Source organism: Amphiprion ocellaris, chromosome 1, assembly GCF_022539595.1.
Source record: "Amphiprion ocellaris isolate individual 3 ecotype Okinawa chromosome 1, ASM2253959v1, whole genome shotgun sequence".
In the NCBI taxonomy this organism is placed as follows: domain Eukaryota; kingdom Metazoa; phylum Chordata; class Actinopteri; family Pomacentridae; genus Amphiprion; species Amphiprion ocellaris.
The window spans coordinates 4398191-4412897 of NC_072766.1; the positions used below are offsets into that span (position 1 = coordinate 4398191).

The 14707-nt window shown below is 35.2% G+C and overlaps 1 protein-coding gene across 2 annotated transcripts in view; it reads right to left on the reverse strand.

Annotated features, from left to right (window-relative positions):
• Positions 1-550: 550 nt before the first annotated feature.
• The window catches only part of ppef1 (protein phosphatase, EF-hand calcium binding domain 1), a 31521-nt gene continuing 17364 nt past the window's right edge, over positions 551-14707 (reverse strand). The window contains exons 20-22 of one of the 2 annotated variants that reach the window (XM_055017300.1): positions 14422-14586; positions 2083-2241; positions 551-994 (exon numbers count right to left, since the gene is read on the reverse strand). The gene's annotated coding sequence lies outside the window, so the exon portion shown is untranslated. Of the gene's footprint in view, positions 1048-2082; positions 2242-14421; positions 14587-14707 lie in introns of both variants that reach the window. The other variant, XM_055017037.1, reaches the window with a different exon arrangement.

Consider the following 14707-nt stretch of genomic DNA (forward strand, 5'->3'; position numbering starts at 1 on the left):
TGTGGGACGCTAACCTAGCAAACATTTCAGACTTTTCTCTGTGAATTCAGAGAAATAATTTACTACTTAATGACAGAGCTACACATCTTAACTCAGTCTCATTAAAACAGACTCTAATTCAGTGTCATCCATCCATATTAAAGTGCAGTTACCCAAAATGTTTGCTGCATGAGCTCCAACAAAACCTGTCCAGGTAGAAGGCCACTTTGACAAACAGGAAGTGGAAGATTCCAAGCAGATTTATAGAAGGGGGAACCGGACTGTACTAAGTGTGACTGAGTATAGAGGGGTGTTTTGTGGGTTTTTAAGGCTGATAATGATTATTAGTGAGACATTTGGAGTAGATATTCATTTGCAGTAAATGAAAGTATTTAAAATCTTGGAGTTAAAATTAGAAGAACACAAACTCTAACAGAAAACTTTGTTGATACATTTTTGTTTTGTTTACAGATGTTAAGTTTAAGGAGTTTTATTCGTGATGTATAACCAATCAAATCACTCCAGAAGACAGAGCGACCACAGGTAGATAAAGGTTCAGAGCCAAAGTAGCACCATTTTTAAATGTATTTATTACCGTAAATCAGTAAAAAATAAAATACTGATAATCAGTAAATCAGTCAGCCCACAATTACTACAATTCTACAATGTATGTCTCTTTCCTTTGACTTGTTATTTGTACAATATACGATGTATATGATGGCGCTTTTTTCATCCCAAAGGCTATACTATGATGTTTTCTAAGAGACATACGATGCTACTCTGGTTGTTCTGGCCCTGCACTCCTCCTCTGTTGTTTTCTGGATTGTACTCAGCTGCATGCCTTCGTCCACCAGGCCTCCGTTGACTCGTCCCGCCTGCCGTCTCTGGAGCTGAAGCTGGATTGGAACAGACCAAAGTACAGTCCAATCATGATGCCAGCTGCCTCTCAAAAGGCTCCTTCATCTGGAAGGTGGCGGCACTTCTTCTGAGGGGAAGCTGAGCTGGTCCAGCAGAACTTTGGAGATGTGTTCCAGTGGTTGGTGGATGTGTGGGGAGATAGAGAGGGACCTTTAATAATAATGATAATAATAATAATAATAATAATAATAATAATAATAAATTTTATTTATAAAGCGCTTTTCCAAAAACTCAAAGACGCTGAATTGTTCAGAAAGGAAAACAGGGAACCCATTGGTCGTTTTAGTTTAGGGTGCTACTGCAGTGTGTTTTGGGGTTTTAAGAGGTGAACAGAAAGAGTTTTTTTTCGTATTGATTATCTTTTACTTTGTTCCTGGTTGGAATGCCCATCAATGTCAACATGAAGTTCAATTTTAGTTCTGTTGATTTATTTTTATTTTACTAACACCCATTTGTTTTTAACCCCCTCACATGTGTTGTTGTAAACTTACTCTTTCAAATAAATACTCGTCTAACCCTCTGGAAACCAGCGTTTGGACTGTTTTTGTGTTGCTCCTCACCTACTGACAGCTGTGGACTAAAGGCTATACTGTGACATTTTTAGAGCGACATGCTACACTATGATGTTTGTTGGGCGACATGCTATACTATAGGCTTTTTTAATTGACATATTACTGTGACGTTTTTTTTGTTTTAGTTTTTTTGTTTTTTTTTTAGCAACATATAAGAATTCGAACAGTTTTAGAAGTTACTATACTTTTACTTGTGCAATGAAATTATTATTCTATGGCATTTTTTAGATGACATATTATACTCTGATGTTTTCTTGAATTACATACTATTTTGACAATATACTGCACTATGACATTTTTTGAACCACATATCATACATGACAATTTTAGGCAACATCCTATCATTTTGCGCTTTTTGAACCACATAATAATCTATGTTTTGTGTTTTTTTTCTTGCCAACATGCTGTACTATGAACTACAGGCCATACTATGTTATTCTTGAGTAAAGTATACTATATACTATATACTAGACATTTTCTGAACTACATCCTATACTATGGCGTTATACACAGAGTGCTTTGGTTACATGTTGATTTATAATCTAGACTTTTTCCTGTTTTGTTTTTTGACAGGATTACCACAGACCTGACTGTGAACACCGTCGACACCCACCTCAGGGAGACGCTGCCTAAGATCTCAAGGCTGATTGGTCGTGGTCTTTCTGGCACGTACTCTTCCAAGATGATCCGGGAAGTTTAACACTGATGGAATGACACCAGGTCTAAGCCGACAAACTTCCAATTCCTCCTCAACCCATAGTCTCTGGGAAACCTACATGGAGTAAGAAAAGTAGACAGACAAGTAAATAAGTCTGTACACAACATATTAAAAAGAAATCATGCTAATAAATTAAGTACAAAGAACCGAATTCGCCAATATACTGGAGACCAGAGCTATTTAATTTGATAAGTATAACCTTGTTTAGTAACATTTCAATTATTTGAGAGCAGTCCTAAAGAATTGCCTGTAATCCCAATCATAAAATGGGTTTGGAGGAAGAACATAGATGGTAATCTGGATATACATGAGTTAGGCTTTATAACTACTATTGGTAGTATTGGTGGTAGTAATAGTAATGTGACTACTACTAGTAGTAGTGGTAGTACTCACTACTGCTGCTGATACTGGCACTGCTACTACAACTTGTAATACTATTACAAATGCTGATACTACTTCCACGACTCTAACAGCTGTTTATACTACTACTGCTGCTTGTACTTTTAGTATTACTACTACTGCTTGTACAACTATACTACAGCTACTATTAATCGTCTGGTATTTGGTTGTCAAGCTGCTAGCTCGCCTTAGCGTTTTGCTAGTGGCTAACTAGTTAGCTGTCATAGACTGGAAACTCTCAACAAGATTTCATAATGAAAAAAGGGCCAAAAACTATTCTTACCTATGAAAAGTCATTCCAAGTTTCCTTGTCTCAATCGTACAACGTAGTGTGTAATTGTATGCAGCACAGTGAGCCAGCATACTTGTTGTTTCCGTTTTCACGCCGTCTACATCAACGGAATGCACTGAAACTTTTCCCCCACTAGCTTAGCCTCGCAGTAGCACACAGCTCAAAGGGGCGTGTCCTATCTACTCATTCATATCTATGACAACAACGGTGGTTGCACGTAAGGACGCCTGACGTAGATTAGCTGCGTAAATACCATTATATACAGTCTATGGTAAATACGTATGTGAATCGCATCATTGGCTGCAGCAGCCAGTCACCGGTCACTCACTGACTCACATTGAAAAATAGCACAGAATGAATTGTTAAGTGTTTATTTTATTTACAATTTAGGTTGGATTTTTTTTTTGTGCGCAGCTAGATTTTCTGTGCGCGGAGACCGTGTCAGCAGTGTGCAATTGCGCACGCGCGCAGTTTAGAGGGAACAGTGGTGCTAAGCTACATTAGCTGGCTCCTGGTGTAGGTGTCAGTGTTGTCATTCAGCCCCTGTGAAGATGTCATGAGTGTAAACTGTTTAAATTTGTAACAGCAAAAGTCTCCCTGTCTCATCATTCAGATTATTTTTTTTGTAAATTACTCCAGAAATAGACTTGTCTTGCTCTTAACTACAGTTGTTTTTTTTCCCCCTCTTTTCTTTTTGTTAGAGTCCAACATGATGCGTTCGATTTCAGGCGTCAATCTGCAAAAATCACACCACAACTTCCAGGTTTCTGCAGCTCTGAAGAGCCAACAGCATTCCCACTACCTCACTAATGCTCCCTCCAAAGAAGCAGATCTCAAATTTGGCCTGTTGTCTCGAACGCCATCCCAGATTAACATGACTAATCCAAAAACACACCTGCGGAAACACATCCAGCTTCCCGATCTGAAAGCCAAAGATGGTGGCCAGACATCTCATCGTGAGACTCAGGCAGCAAATGAAGCTCAAAAAGCAGAAGGAACAGTTAGGACTGGCTCAGAAGCAGGACGGGTGGACGAAGTTAGACAAATGTTTGCCTCTGAATCACGTTTGTTTACTAGTCTCATCTGCCATATCATCAGTGTCAGGAACACAGAAATCAACATCTTCACCAACAGCTGCCACTGCTTTCACAGATACTGCTGTTGAGGAAACCACTCTGCCTCTGTTTAGATTTAGAATCTCATCCCAGGATGAAGTGACTCCATCTGAAGAAACAACAACTACAGATAAATACCAGCAGATTAAGTCTGGCTCCCAGTATCATTTTTTGTCTCAGTCTTGGCCTGTAGATAAAGAGGAACCCACAGAGACATCACCAAACACCTCATTTACTTCTGTTTATTCCACCTCTGCCAGTTTTTCCTCCCCTCCATCATCTGCTACTTCCACTTCCTCAGTCCCTTCCACCACCCGGTCCGATATGAAAACACATCCACCTAATGTCACCCTTCCTCCAGACATCTCCGCCGCTGATCCGAACACTTCACTGGACTGAATACTACAACCTCACAATGAACACAACCTCCAGACCTCTTCTGATCCTCAGCATCCTGACGACCTGTGTGTCCGTATCCACCGGTACCAGCTCACGGGACCTTCTACTTCCGTAGCGTTGAAAATCCAGGTCCCAGAGAGTACAGACATTACATCCAGTGCGCCTGCTATCCCGGTTATACTCTGGCTTATGGAGATGTTCACAGCTACTGCCAGCAGGGAGGCAGGTGGAGTGGAGTCACACCTGTTTGTCTGGGTAGGTGCTGATGTTGCTTTATAGATACTTCTATTAACTAAGAAGCGTAGCATGTGCTGATGGAAAAAGAGGATGAAGGGTCCAAGATATTAATCTAACTATTCCTTTTTGATCAGTTAAAGTGTTTTATATATGTAAAGGAGTTTTCTACTGGAAGTTATTTTGAGCTACCACTCACAACACTTTCCTCCAGTTTTACTTCTTATGTTGTCTTAAAAGCTCGTTTTAGGATTTTCCAATGTGCTGGGAATAAAATTATGCTTTTCCATGCTCAGAATGATCAACCATACTGTACCCAACTCATTTTTACAAACATGCAAATATATGTGAGAAGAAGTTTAGTTTTTTACTTTAAAAAAAAAAAAAAAAAAGTTACTCTTGGGTTATTCAGTCCCAAATCATCAGTGACCTTCTACTCAACTATCTCTGATTTGCTTTAAATGTTTGTTTTTTTGTGTTTTTTTTCTATCATAAACTATCGATATTTAAAATTGTATCTGTGAAATTGTAGACTGATACTACTGGTACAAATACTTTCCAAGATCATTTATAAACAATTTGAAAGTAGAGAATTATCTAGCAGTATTTTGTTTTTGTAGTAGAACTTGTCATACCTGGTCAACCAAGTAGTTCATATTTAAAACTATGTTTATTTGTTTTGTTTTGCAGTATTGTGATATGCAACTAAATACAGTTCAGAAAATATCACTTATTGATGTCTGCATTATAACTTTTTTGTTAAAATGTACCTAAAGATGGGACATCTCATGATGTCTTCAGTTTTTTTCAGATTTCAACTCGCCTATAATCAGAAATAATTTGATCTTATTGTCTGATTTACAATGTCTAACTTCATTGCATGATGAGAAACAACAATGAAAAGTTTATCTTTAGTATCTCTGGAGATATTGTCATTCACACATAGCATTAAATTTAATGTGCGAAAACAGGTGCTGAAAGTATTCGATATGTCAAGCTAAAAATTCACAAATATCTTTATAAATATCTATATTCATGCTTTAAACTTTTCAGGTAAATCAGAGATGGTCAGAACTGAAATTTTTCTAAAGATTTGATGATCTGAGATGGAACAGCTGCATTGTATAGCCCTGGTCCTGCATTTTGTGTTAAATCTGAAGCTTCAATTAATGAATATTTCCAATATCATTACACTTTGTGACTAATCAGTAAAGATCTTTGGTGAAAAAAATGTAGAAAATTGTGAAATATACCAATAGCATGTCACAATAAATGTCTCATTTTGTTCAACCAACAGTCCTAAACCCAGATATATTTACCTTAGTATGACATAAGACAAAGAAAGAAAAGCCTGACAGGTATTCATGATTCTAAAAAATGTTCATTAATAGCAAAACATCTATAGTTTCAGTCTGTGTTTCATTCATGCAGCTCAGTTTTTTGTTCTGCAGAGTCGACACCATGTTCAGTGAACAATGGAGGCTGTTCCCAGCTCTGCTCTCACTCCCAGCTCTACAACCAGACCTCCAACCAGAATCAAACCAGAACTCAGTGTCTCTGCAGACCGGGATTCACTCTGCTGGATGACAGGCGAACATGTCGAGGTGAACATTTAACGTTTCTTTCTATCTGCAGAGCTGTGACTGACATTCCTCCTGGATCCCCTGCAGATGCCTCAGGCTCTTTCTAGTAACAACACAGCGAGCACCGAGGCATGTTACAGCACAACAGGGAATCTCCTTCACATGTGAACAAACGAGCAAGGCCTTCACATGGTGTGTTTGAAGTTTTACAGCTCACAGATGAGCGTAAGTGAGCTGTGAAATTTACGGCAGAACTGCAGCACTTAGAGGGACATTATTTACTGCATATATTGTGGAGCTTCACACGTTTGCACCCTAACAACCCATCATTTGTGAGCGCCGCCAGTGGATGGTGTTGATATTAGGTTTGAAAAGTCTGTTTGACAGATAGTCCTGTCCAGACATCGTGGTTTGGCTGATTCTACTGCAATGCAATAAGACCTGAAAACATTCTTGTGTGACAATTTATAGAGGGAAAAAATAGCATTAATTTGGATCCTCGTTGCAAAAGATGTGATTTTCTAGATTTCATGCAGCTTCTATGCAGAGATGTGTCCGAAAATGGAGATTATAGAAAAGTCAGGCTGGAGAAATGATGCTTCCCTACATGGCAGAGCTGATATACAAGCTATCTGAGTCCTTCCTGCACATCCTTGTTTCCTGTCTGAAGAACAGGAAGCGAGAAAACATCTGTGTTATGGTTTGCTCATTACAGGCCAGAAGAGCAAGAAAAAACATGGAGACACATCAGTGAGGTTTCAGATTCCAGCTTGATTCAGAGCAGCAGGGGAGATGAGCACCTTTCATCTTCTGCTCGTCTCTTTTATCTCAGTGCAGCCTGTGTTTTAGTCAGACTGACTGTGCACAAGTGTGTGTGTGTGTTTTTATTAACTATGCATCCAAGCCGCCCTGTAAACTGGAGGAACTGTTTATGTTGTGTAATTTAAGTAAAATTGCTTGAACTCTCTTCAAGTTTTTTGCATCTAAATGTAGATGTAGATGAGTGTGTGGAGGAGCAGCATCGGTGTCAGCAGGGATGCATCAACATGTTTGGTTCCTTTAAATGCAGCTGTGATGACGGATGTCATCCAGCTCATGATCAAACCTCCTGCACAGGTGAGAGAGTGGCTGTATGTGTGGATTTTTTAATATTTGTGTCTGTTTATGTCACTTATGGCAGCAAACAAATTCATTTTCTGCATCGCTCTCCATCTTTCCAGATGTGGATGAGTGCCTGCTGCCTGCAGCTGTCACAGGTTGTGTGTTCGGCTGTGTGAACACTCCTGGGAGCTTCCACTGCCAGTGTCCTGCTGGCTACAGCCTCCAGACTGCAGACGGACACTGCCAAGGTTAGGGAACAGAAGCTGAATGTTCCTTTGAATTACTGCATGCATTGTTTTTTTTTTTTTAAACAACCATTCTGGCAGCATTATTGTAGAGAACTAACCTTTCATCTAGTCCCAATGTCTGCACAAACCAACCATATTCACATTGCTCTATGTGTGCTTTGTGCTTGAATTTTACTTTACACAAAGCATATAACACTGTGACATGGTAAACAATGAACATTTCACTTTCGTGCACATGTCCTTGTAATTAAGGAATCACAGGAGTGCCATTAAAAAGATAAATCTGTTTAAAAATGAAGAAATAAATGTGTAAATATAAAGAGGAATAAATTTAATATATAGAAGTATAAATAAAATAAAACATGATAATAAAAAATAATCTGTTAAAAAATAAAGAAAAAAATGTGTGAATATAAAGAGGAATAAATAAAAGAGTAAATAAAAAATAAATCTGCTAAAAAAATTAGGAAATAAATGCGTAAATATAAAGAGGAATAAATAAAAGAATAAATTAAAAAAATTATCTATTAAAAAAGTAAGGAAATAAATGTGTAAATATAAAGAAAATAAATAAAAGAATAAATTAAAAAAATCTGTTAAAAAATAAGGAAATAAATGTGTAAATATGAAGAGGAATAAATAAAAGAGTAAATAAAAAATAAATCTGTTAAAAAATAAGGAAATAAATGTGTAACTATAAAGAGGAATAACTAAAATAATAAATAAATAAATCTGTTAAAAATAAGGAAATAAATGCATAAATATAAAGAGGAATAAATAAAAGAATAAATGAAAAAATTATCTATTAAAAAAGTAAGGAAATAAATGTGTAAATATAAAGACAATAAAGAAAAGAATAAATAAAAAAAATCTGTTAAAAAATAAGGAAATAAATGTGTAAATATGAAGAGAAATAAATAAAAGAGTAAATAAAAAATAAATCTGTTAAAAAATAAGGAAATAAATGTGTAACTATAAAGAGGAATAACTAAAATAATAAATAAATAAATCTGTTAAAAATAAGGAAATAAATGTGTGAATGTAAAGAGGAATAAATAAAAGAATAAATAAAAAAGTAAATTTGTTTAAAAAAGGAAATAAATGTGTAAATATGAAGAGGAATAAATAAAACAATAAATAAATTAATTAATTACAAATATGGAATTATTAAGGTCAATTTTGTCTTTGCTTTTCCCTTTTCCCTTTGTTTTTTCCTTTTGTTTTTCCATTTTGTCGTGGCTTTTACTTGATGGACTGAGGTCAAAGTGACTGTTCTCAAGGTTGTGCATGAACAATAAGACAATTTGAAACGATCAATTCCTTCAAAACAATAGAATATTAGAAAAAAATCACAATGTCGTAACTAATAAGGACGTAGAGATGTCAATGCTAAGGTTTCATTATCATGTGTGATTTTAAATATTACCTCACTATCTTTGCCAGTATTACTTTTTATGTTTGTATCTTATTTAAGTTACTCATTTTATTTTCAGTAATGTATCATACTAATGTCTTACTGCTTTTCTACTGGGCACTGCACTTGTCATGTCACTTTTTCCTGAGCAGTTTCTGGCAAAATAGTTTCCTTTGCGATTAATGAAGTTTTATCTTATCTTATCTAAATGTATGACCTGTTAGATAGTATTTAGCATTCATCTCAGTGCACTGGTGGGCCTAAGCCTTACAAAGCTGCTGTCATGTCTGAAAACTCTTAATATTGTTTTATAGCCTCCACAACTCAAAATTTAAACTCCAGTTTCTTACCTGTAATACACTAACTGGATTCTATAAAGTTGATGTGGATCAGAATATAAAGTGATACCATTCAAATTCCCTTTTAAAAACAAATTATTTAACACACATGACAAAATTAAGGAAATAATGTAAAGTAGGCGGTGAAAAACACTCCAGAAAGGTTTTCTTTGAAAAAAAATCATCATGAATTTTGGTGCAAAAAAACGCCATAGTATACAATGTCGAAAAAAAAATGCCATTTTTGACCTGCTCTTCTTATTTAGCTGTTATTCTGCCAGAGTCTCACCCTTGTGGCTGATTCTGGGATCTCATACCTCCATGTTTCTCAACATCTTCTAAAGTCTAACTGGTGTCTTTTCAAATGTTTTGTCTTTAGTTTGATTCTTCTTAAATGTTTAATTTTGCTCTTTTCTCACCTTTTATTCTTTTCTAATGTCTGATTTGATTTCCAAATTTTTGGTCTTTTTAATGTTTAATTGTTTTTTCAAATATTTTATCGGCTTGTTTGAGTTTTTTTTTCTTTCCCAATATTTAATGTTTCGATGAAATCTTTAAGGTTTTTCTTTTTAAATGTTTCACCACCTTTTGATGTTTAATTTTCTTTTTAAATGCTTCATTGTATTTTCTGTTTTATTCCTATTTGAAGTTTTATTGTCTTTAAGATTTAATTTTCTAATTAAACATTTGGTTTTTTAATTAAATGTTTTGTGTTTTTAAAGGTTTAATAATCTAATTAAATGTTTTGCATTTTTTTAAATGTTTAATATTCTTCTTGTTTAATTGTATTTTTTTTAAATGTTTGTCGAAAATATTTTATCTGTAATTTTTAATATTTGTATTTTTAAAATTTTGTTTAATTTCATCACGTATTGTATCTTGTTGAATTATCTCATTCAATATTTTGTCTGTTTAATAGAGTTAAACATTAAATACAATTAAATGATATTAAACAGACAAAATATTGAATGAGTAATTGAATGAATAATTCAACAAGATACATGTCATTATGAAATTAAACAAAATTTTTAAAATACAAATATTAAAAATTACAGATAAAATATTTTCGACAATTAAACATTTAAAAAATACAATTAAACAAGAAGAATATTAAACATTTTTAAAAAAGCAATTAATAAGGTTATTAAACCTTTAAAAAGACAAAACATTTAATTAAAAAATCAAATGTTTAATTAGAAAATTGCATCTTAAATTTCTTAAATCTTTTTAATAATAAAACTTTTAAAAAATTTTATTGTATTAATTTTTTCCCTTTAATTGCTTTTTGTTATGTAGTTTATTTCTTTAATCTACTTTTTCTGTCAAGATTTTAACCCCAACCTTAAAAATGAAATAAACCCTTAAATCACAATGAAAATACTTCTGTTGTCACAATCATGAGTTAGTCAATTATTCAGTTTATCAATTCAACTTTATTTGTTTAGCACCTTTTACACAGATGACAAAACTAAACAAGCAAAGAGAAAAAAACTAGGCTAAAACTATGATTAAAACTCAAAAACATGTTTAAAAAAAAGAATTAACATGGTAATAAAATGTGTTGTGTCCAGGGGATGGAGGGAGTTTATTGAAGTCTTCTTGGGCTCAGATGGGAAATCATTTAAAATATAAACTTGATATTCAGTCTAAGGAAACTGCAGAGCGACAGAAGAACCAACAATATCTCCTGTTTTCTCCTTTAATGAGTCGATTCTTCTTGTGCTTTCAGACCAAAGAACTACAGACTCTTCACAACCTGCTCAAACTCTTGGTACAGGACCTCACCACACGGATCAAGAAGGTTTCCGTCTCATTTCTACTCTGAAGCTCACCTTCTCCTGCTCAAACTGCTGACAAATGTTTCTGCTGCTCTAAAGTCTGGTCTCCAGAACTTCCTAAAAACTCTCAAAGTCTCTTCTGCTGCAGGTTGCTTTGTAGAACTGTTGCAGAAAACCTCACTAAACCACATGGAGGGGCCTCAAGATAATCGTCCAAATGAAACCATACAAAAACCAAACTAGTACAACCTAAACGCTAAAGTCTCCTGCAGCCTACCAGAGAACCTCTGAGAACAGAGAATCAGGACAGGAACTCTTACCTTCTGGACAACCAATGCTGGTTCACAAACAAGAATACAGAATGTGTCTGACCAAAAACCTCTAAAGACTCACTACAGCCAAGATAAAGACACAACTCAGCTGCACCAAATCCACTAATCACTGCACACATTAGCACCATGTGCTAACTGTGGCTAAAGAACCTCATTTACCAAGACAACTATCCAGTACAAAGCCCTAAAACACACCAAGAAACACATTAAAGACGATTTTACTGCTGGAAGCTGCAAGCCAACGCCTAAAGAACAAACTAAAGCAATGGAACCAAACCCGGTTCAGTGGTGAACAGAAGCAGAGGAAATGTTTGTCTGCAGCTAAATAAAGCAGGAAGACACTGAGCTGCTCAGGTGTTCCTGATAACACCAAGCTGCTCAGGTGTTCCTGATAACACCAAGCAGCCACCTGGACAGCCAATAGGAACACAGCTTGCTGGAAGTCCAGAGGGCGGGCTTAGTGAAGGAAATTTAATTTAAAGTTGAAGCAGAAAGTTAACAAAGAAAGTTGAAAACCACCTTCTGATACCTGAAATCTCTGAGTTTTCACACAAAGAACACCTGAACATGTTAAACTGGTTCCATAGTAGAACCATCATTGTAAAAACGTCATAGTATGGTGTGTTGCCAAAAAACATTAGGACCCGGCTGTCAGGGGACAAACATGTAAGAAACATGAGAACAGAGAGAACCCAACCAGTAGGTCACAGTTTATCATCATCTAATCATCTCCTGAAGTCCATATGGTGAGAGACATCAGTATCTGGTTGTTAATTTACCAGAGGATGCTTATAATCATGCTGATGTGGTCTGTACTCTACTGTATTTTAGTGACTCAATAAATGCCTAAGTTGTTTTTTTTAAATGCTTTTTAGTTTTTAATAAACATTTAACAGCTTATATGTAATCAATAAATGGTCTTTGCCTATCTTAAGAAAAATTCACTCAGAACTCTGATATGTTAATAGTACTAAATAAATCAATAAATACATGCATACACACATAAATAAGTTAATACATTAACTGTGTTAAGATAAGATTTAGATTTTCAAAAAAGTTTATGTTTTTGCAGAATCCAGTATTGCTCACTGGTTGGTCATTACATTTTGTTAGTTTGATTTCACTGTTTAAAATGATGCCACCTCTTTTCAGACAGAACCTGTGATAATAAAACAATACAAAATTTTTAGCTGCATGTTAATAAAGCACTTAAAGCTTTAAGTATGGCTAAATGCTTTTTTCAAAATTAAATATATCACTCCTTAGGTGGTAGTGGCCCCAAGTTCAGTAAAGTTGGAAAGATATTCACAGATTCAGACTTCCAGCATCAATAACTCATTAGATATAGGTTGTCAAAACATAAACGGTGCCTCTTTCCCATTGTTGCAAGGCAGACAATGTGCTACAAGCCCAGTTTTATCAAAAGTAGCTGTCTTTCAAGCTACAGGAATAACATTGGTGTCTATGGAGTGAACAGGGTCCGTCTGCAATTTGCAAAACCACTGCAACAGTAAAGAGAGACAAATATTCAATAACTTCACTCTTATACATTGTAGTGTCACTAAAATCACTGCAGCCTTCAACTGGCTCCTGTTGACAAAGTGTTTTAACAGAAATGTAAATGCTGTAATTTGATTCTTTTAATGAACCATGTAACTTGAATGGATGTGATGCTGGTGTGACCACAGTGCACACATCTGATGTTGCTCACAGTGGTCCAAGGGACGCTCAGGGAGTTTGTGTGTTTGCTCACACTCAGGAAATATTACAGGGAACATTGCTTAGCACACAGATGTAGAAACAGCTAACCTGGATCTGTCCACAAGGGTATCTAAATGTACCATTGAAGAGCACAACTGTTATTTCTAAACTGTATTTTATTTTGTGTATCTTAATCCCATTGTTGTTTTAATGCATTTTACTTTTGTCCAGATTACTTGTGTCATGTTTGATTTTATATTATCTGTAACTTTATAAGGATCTTGGCCAAATCTCCCTCAAAAAAGAGTTTAAATCTCAAAGGACTTCCAGGTTAAATAAAGGTTAAATTAATAAAATAAAATACAACAGAACAAAGCCAGTTCCACACACCTGTGACTGAATGTTGTGTTCCTTTGTAGACACACTGTGATCTGGAAGTTGTAATGCTTAAATGATAAACTGAGGCATAATGTTGAAAACCATACGAAAGCACAGTTTAAAGAGCATTTTGCTGCCAGGTAGCCTTTGGAGACTTAATAATATCACTACTACTGTCCAAGACATAGTGCAGCACAATAATATACTTTACTCTTCAGTTTGAACGTGTTTCTTTAGACAGATTTACCTCCTGCCTTTGGACAAATGCATCTACATGCTGTCCACTGACTTAACCCTCCTGTTGTCCTCATTTATGGACACCAAAAAATATTGTTTCCTTGTCTAAAAAATCCAAAAATTCAGCAAAAAAATTCCCAACATTTCAGAAAAACCTTCAGGAAGAAAATTCCAAGAATTCCTTAAAAGTTTCCCTGAATAGTTTTTTGTTTGTTTGTTTGTTTATAAATCCCCCAAATTTGGCAAGAAAATTCTTGTAAATATTTTTTTAAAAATTAGTAAAAATCTTCCAAAAAAATCCTTAAAATATCTAAAGTGATTACATATATATCAGTAAAACTTCTAATATGTTTTAAGAACATTCAAAAAAAAAAAACAAGCAAAATCCAGCGAATTTCGCTGGATTTTGGTTGATTTCTTTTGTGAATGTTCTTAAAGAAAAAAAATTTTTTAGCATTTCTTTTTTCCACCAAAAAATGTTCAAAAAATTCTCAAAAATGTTGCACATGTGGAAATCAGAAGTTTCACTGGGAAAAATCTATTTTTCTCTCACATTTTCAAAATTTAAAACGGGTCAATTTTGACCCGCAGGACGACATGAGGGTTAAATCACTTTCAGCTCTGACTACAAATCTACAGTACAGATGTGTAATTACTTTAATAGCTGAGAGTTATTCACACTCACCTTTGCAAACAGGCTTTGTGCTGTTCCAGGTGTGGCCCTCACAGTATAGCATTGAAGGCCCATGTAACCTGAAGCCACCATTACAGCTGAACACAGCCCAGGAGACGTCTTCATTCATGCTGCTGGTCCCATGAGTTAGAGGCCCCGGATTGGAGCAGCCAGAACCTGACAAAAAGCAGAATATCATGGGATCTTTGTTATTTTCTTACCCGATAACCTCCATTAAATTTAGTATTTAAAATAAACTGGAAACCTTTTTACTTCAGGACATCAGTTTCTGTCTTTG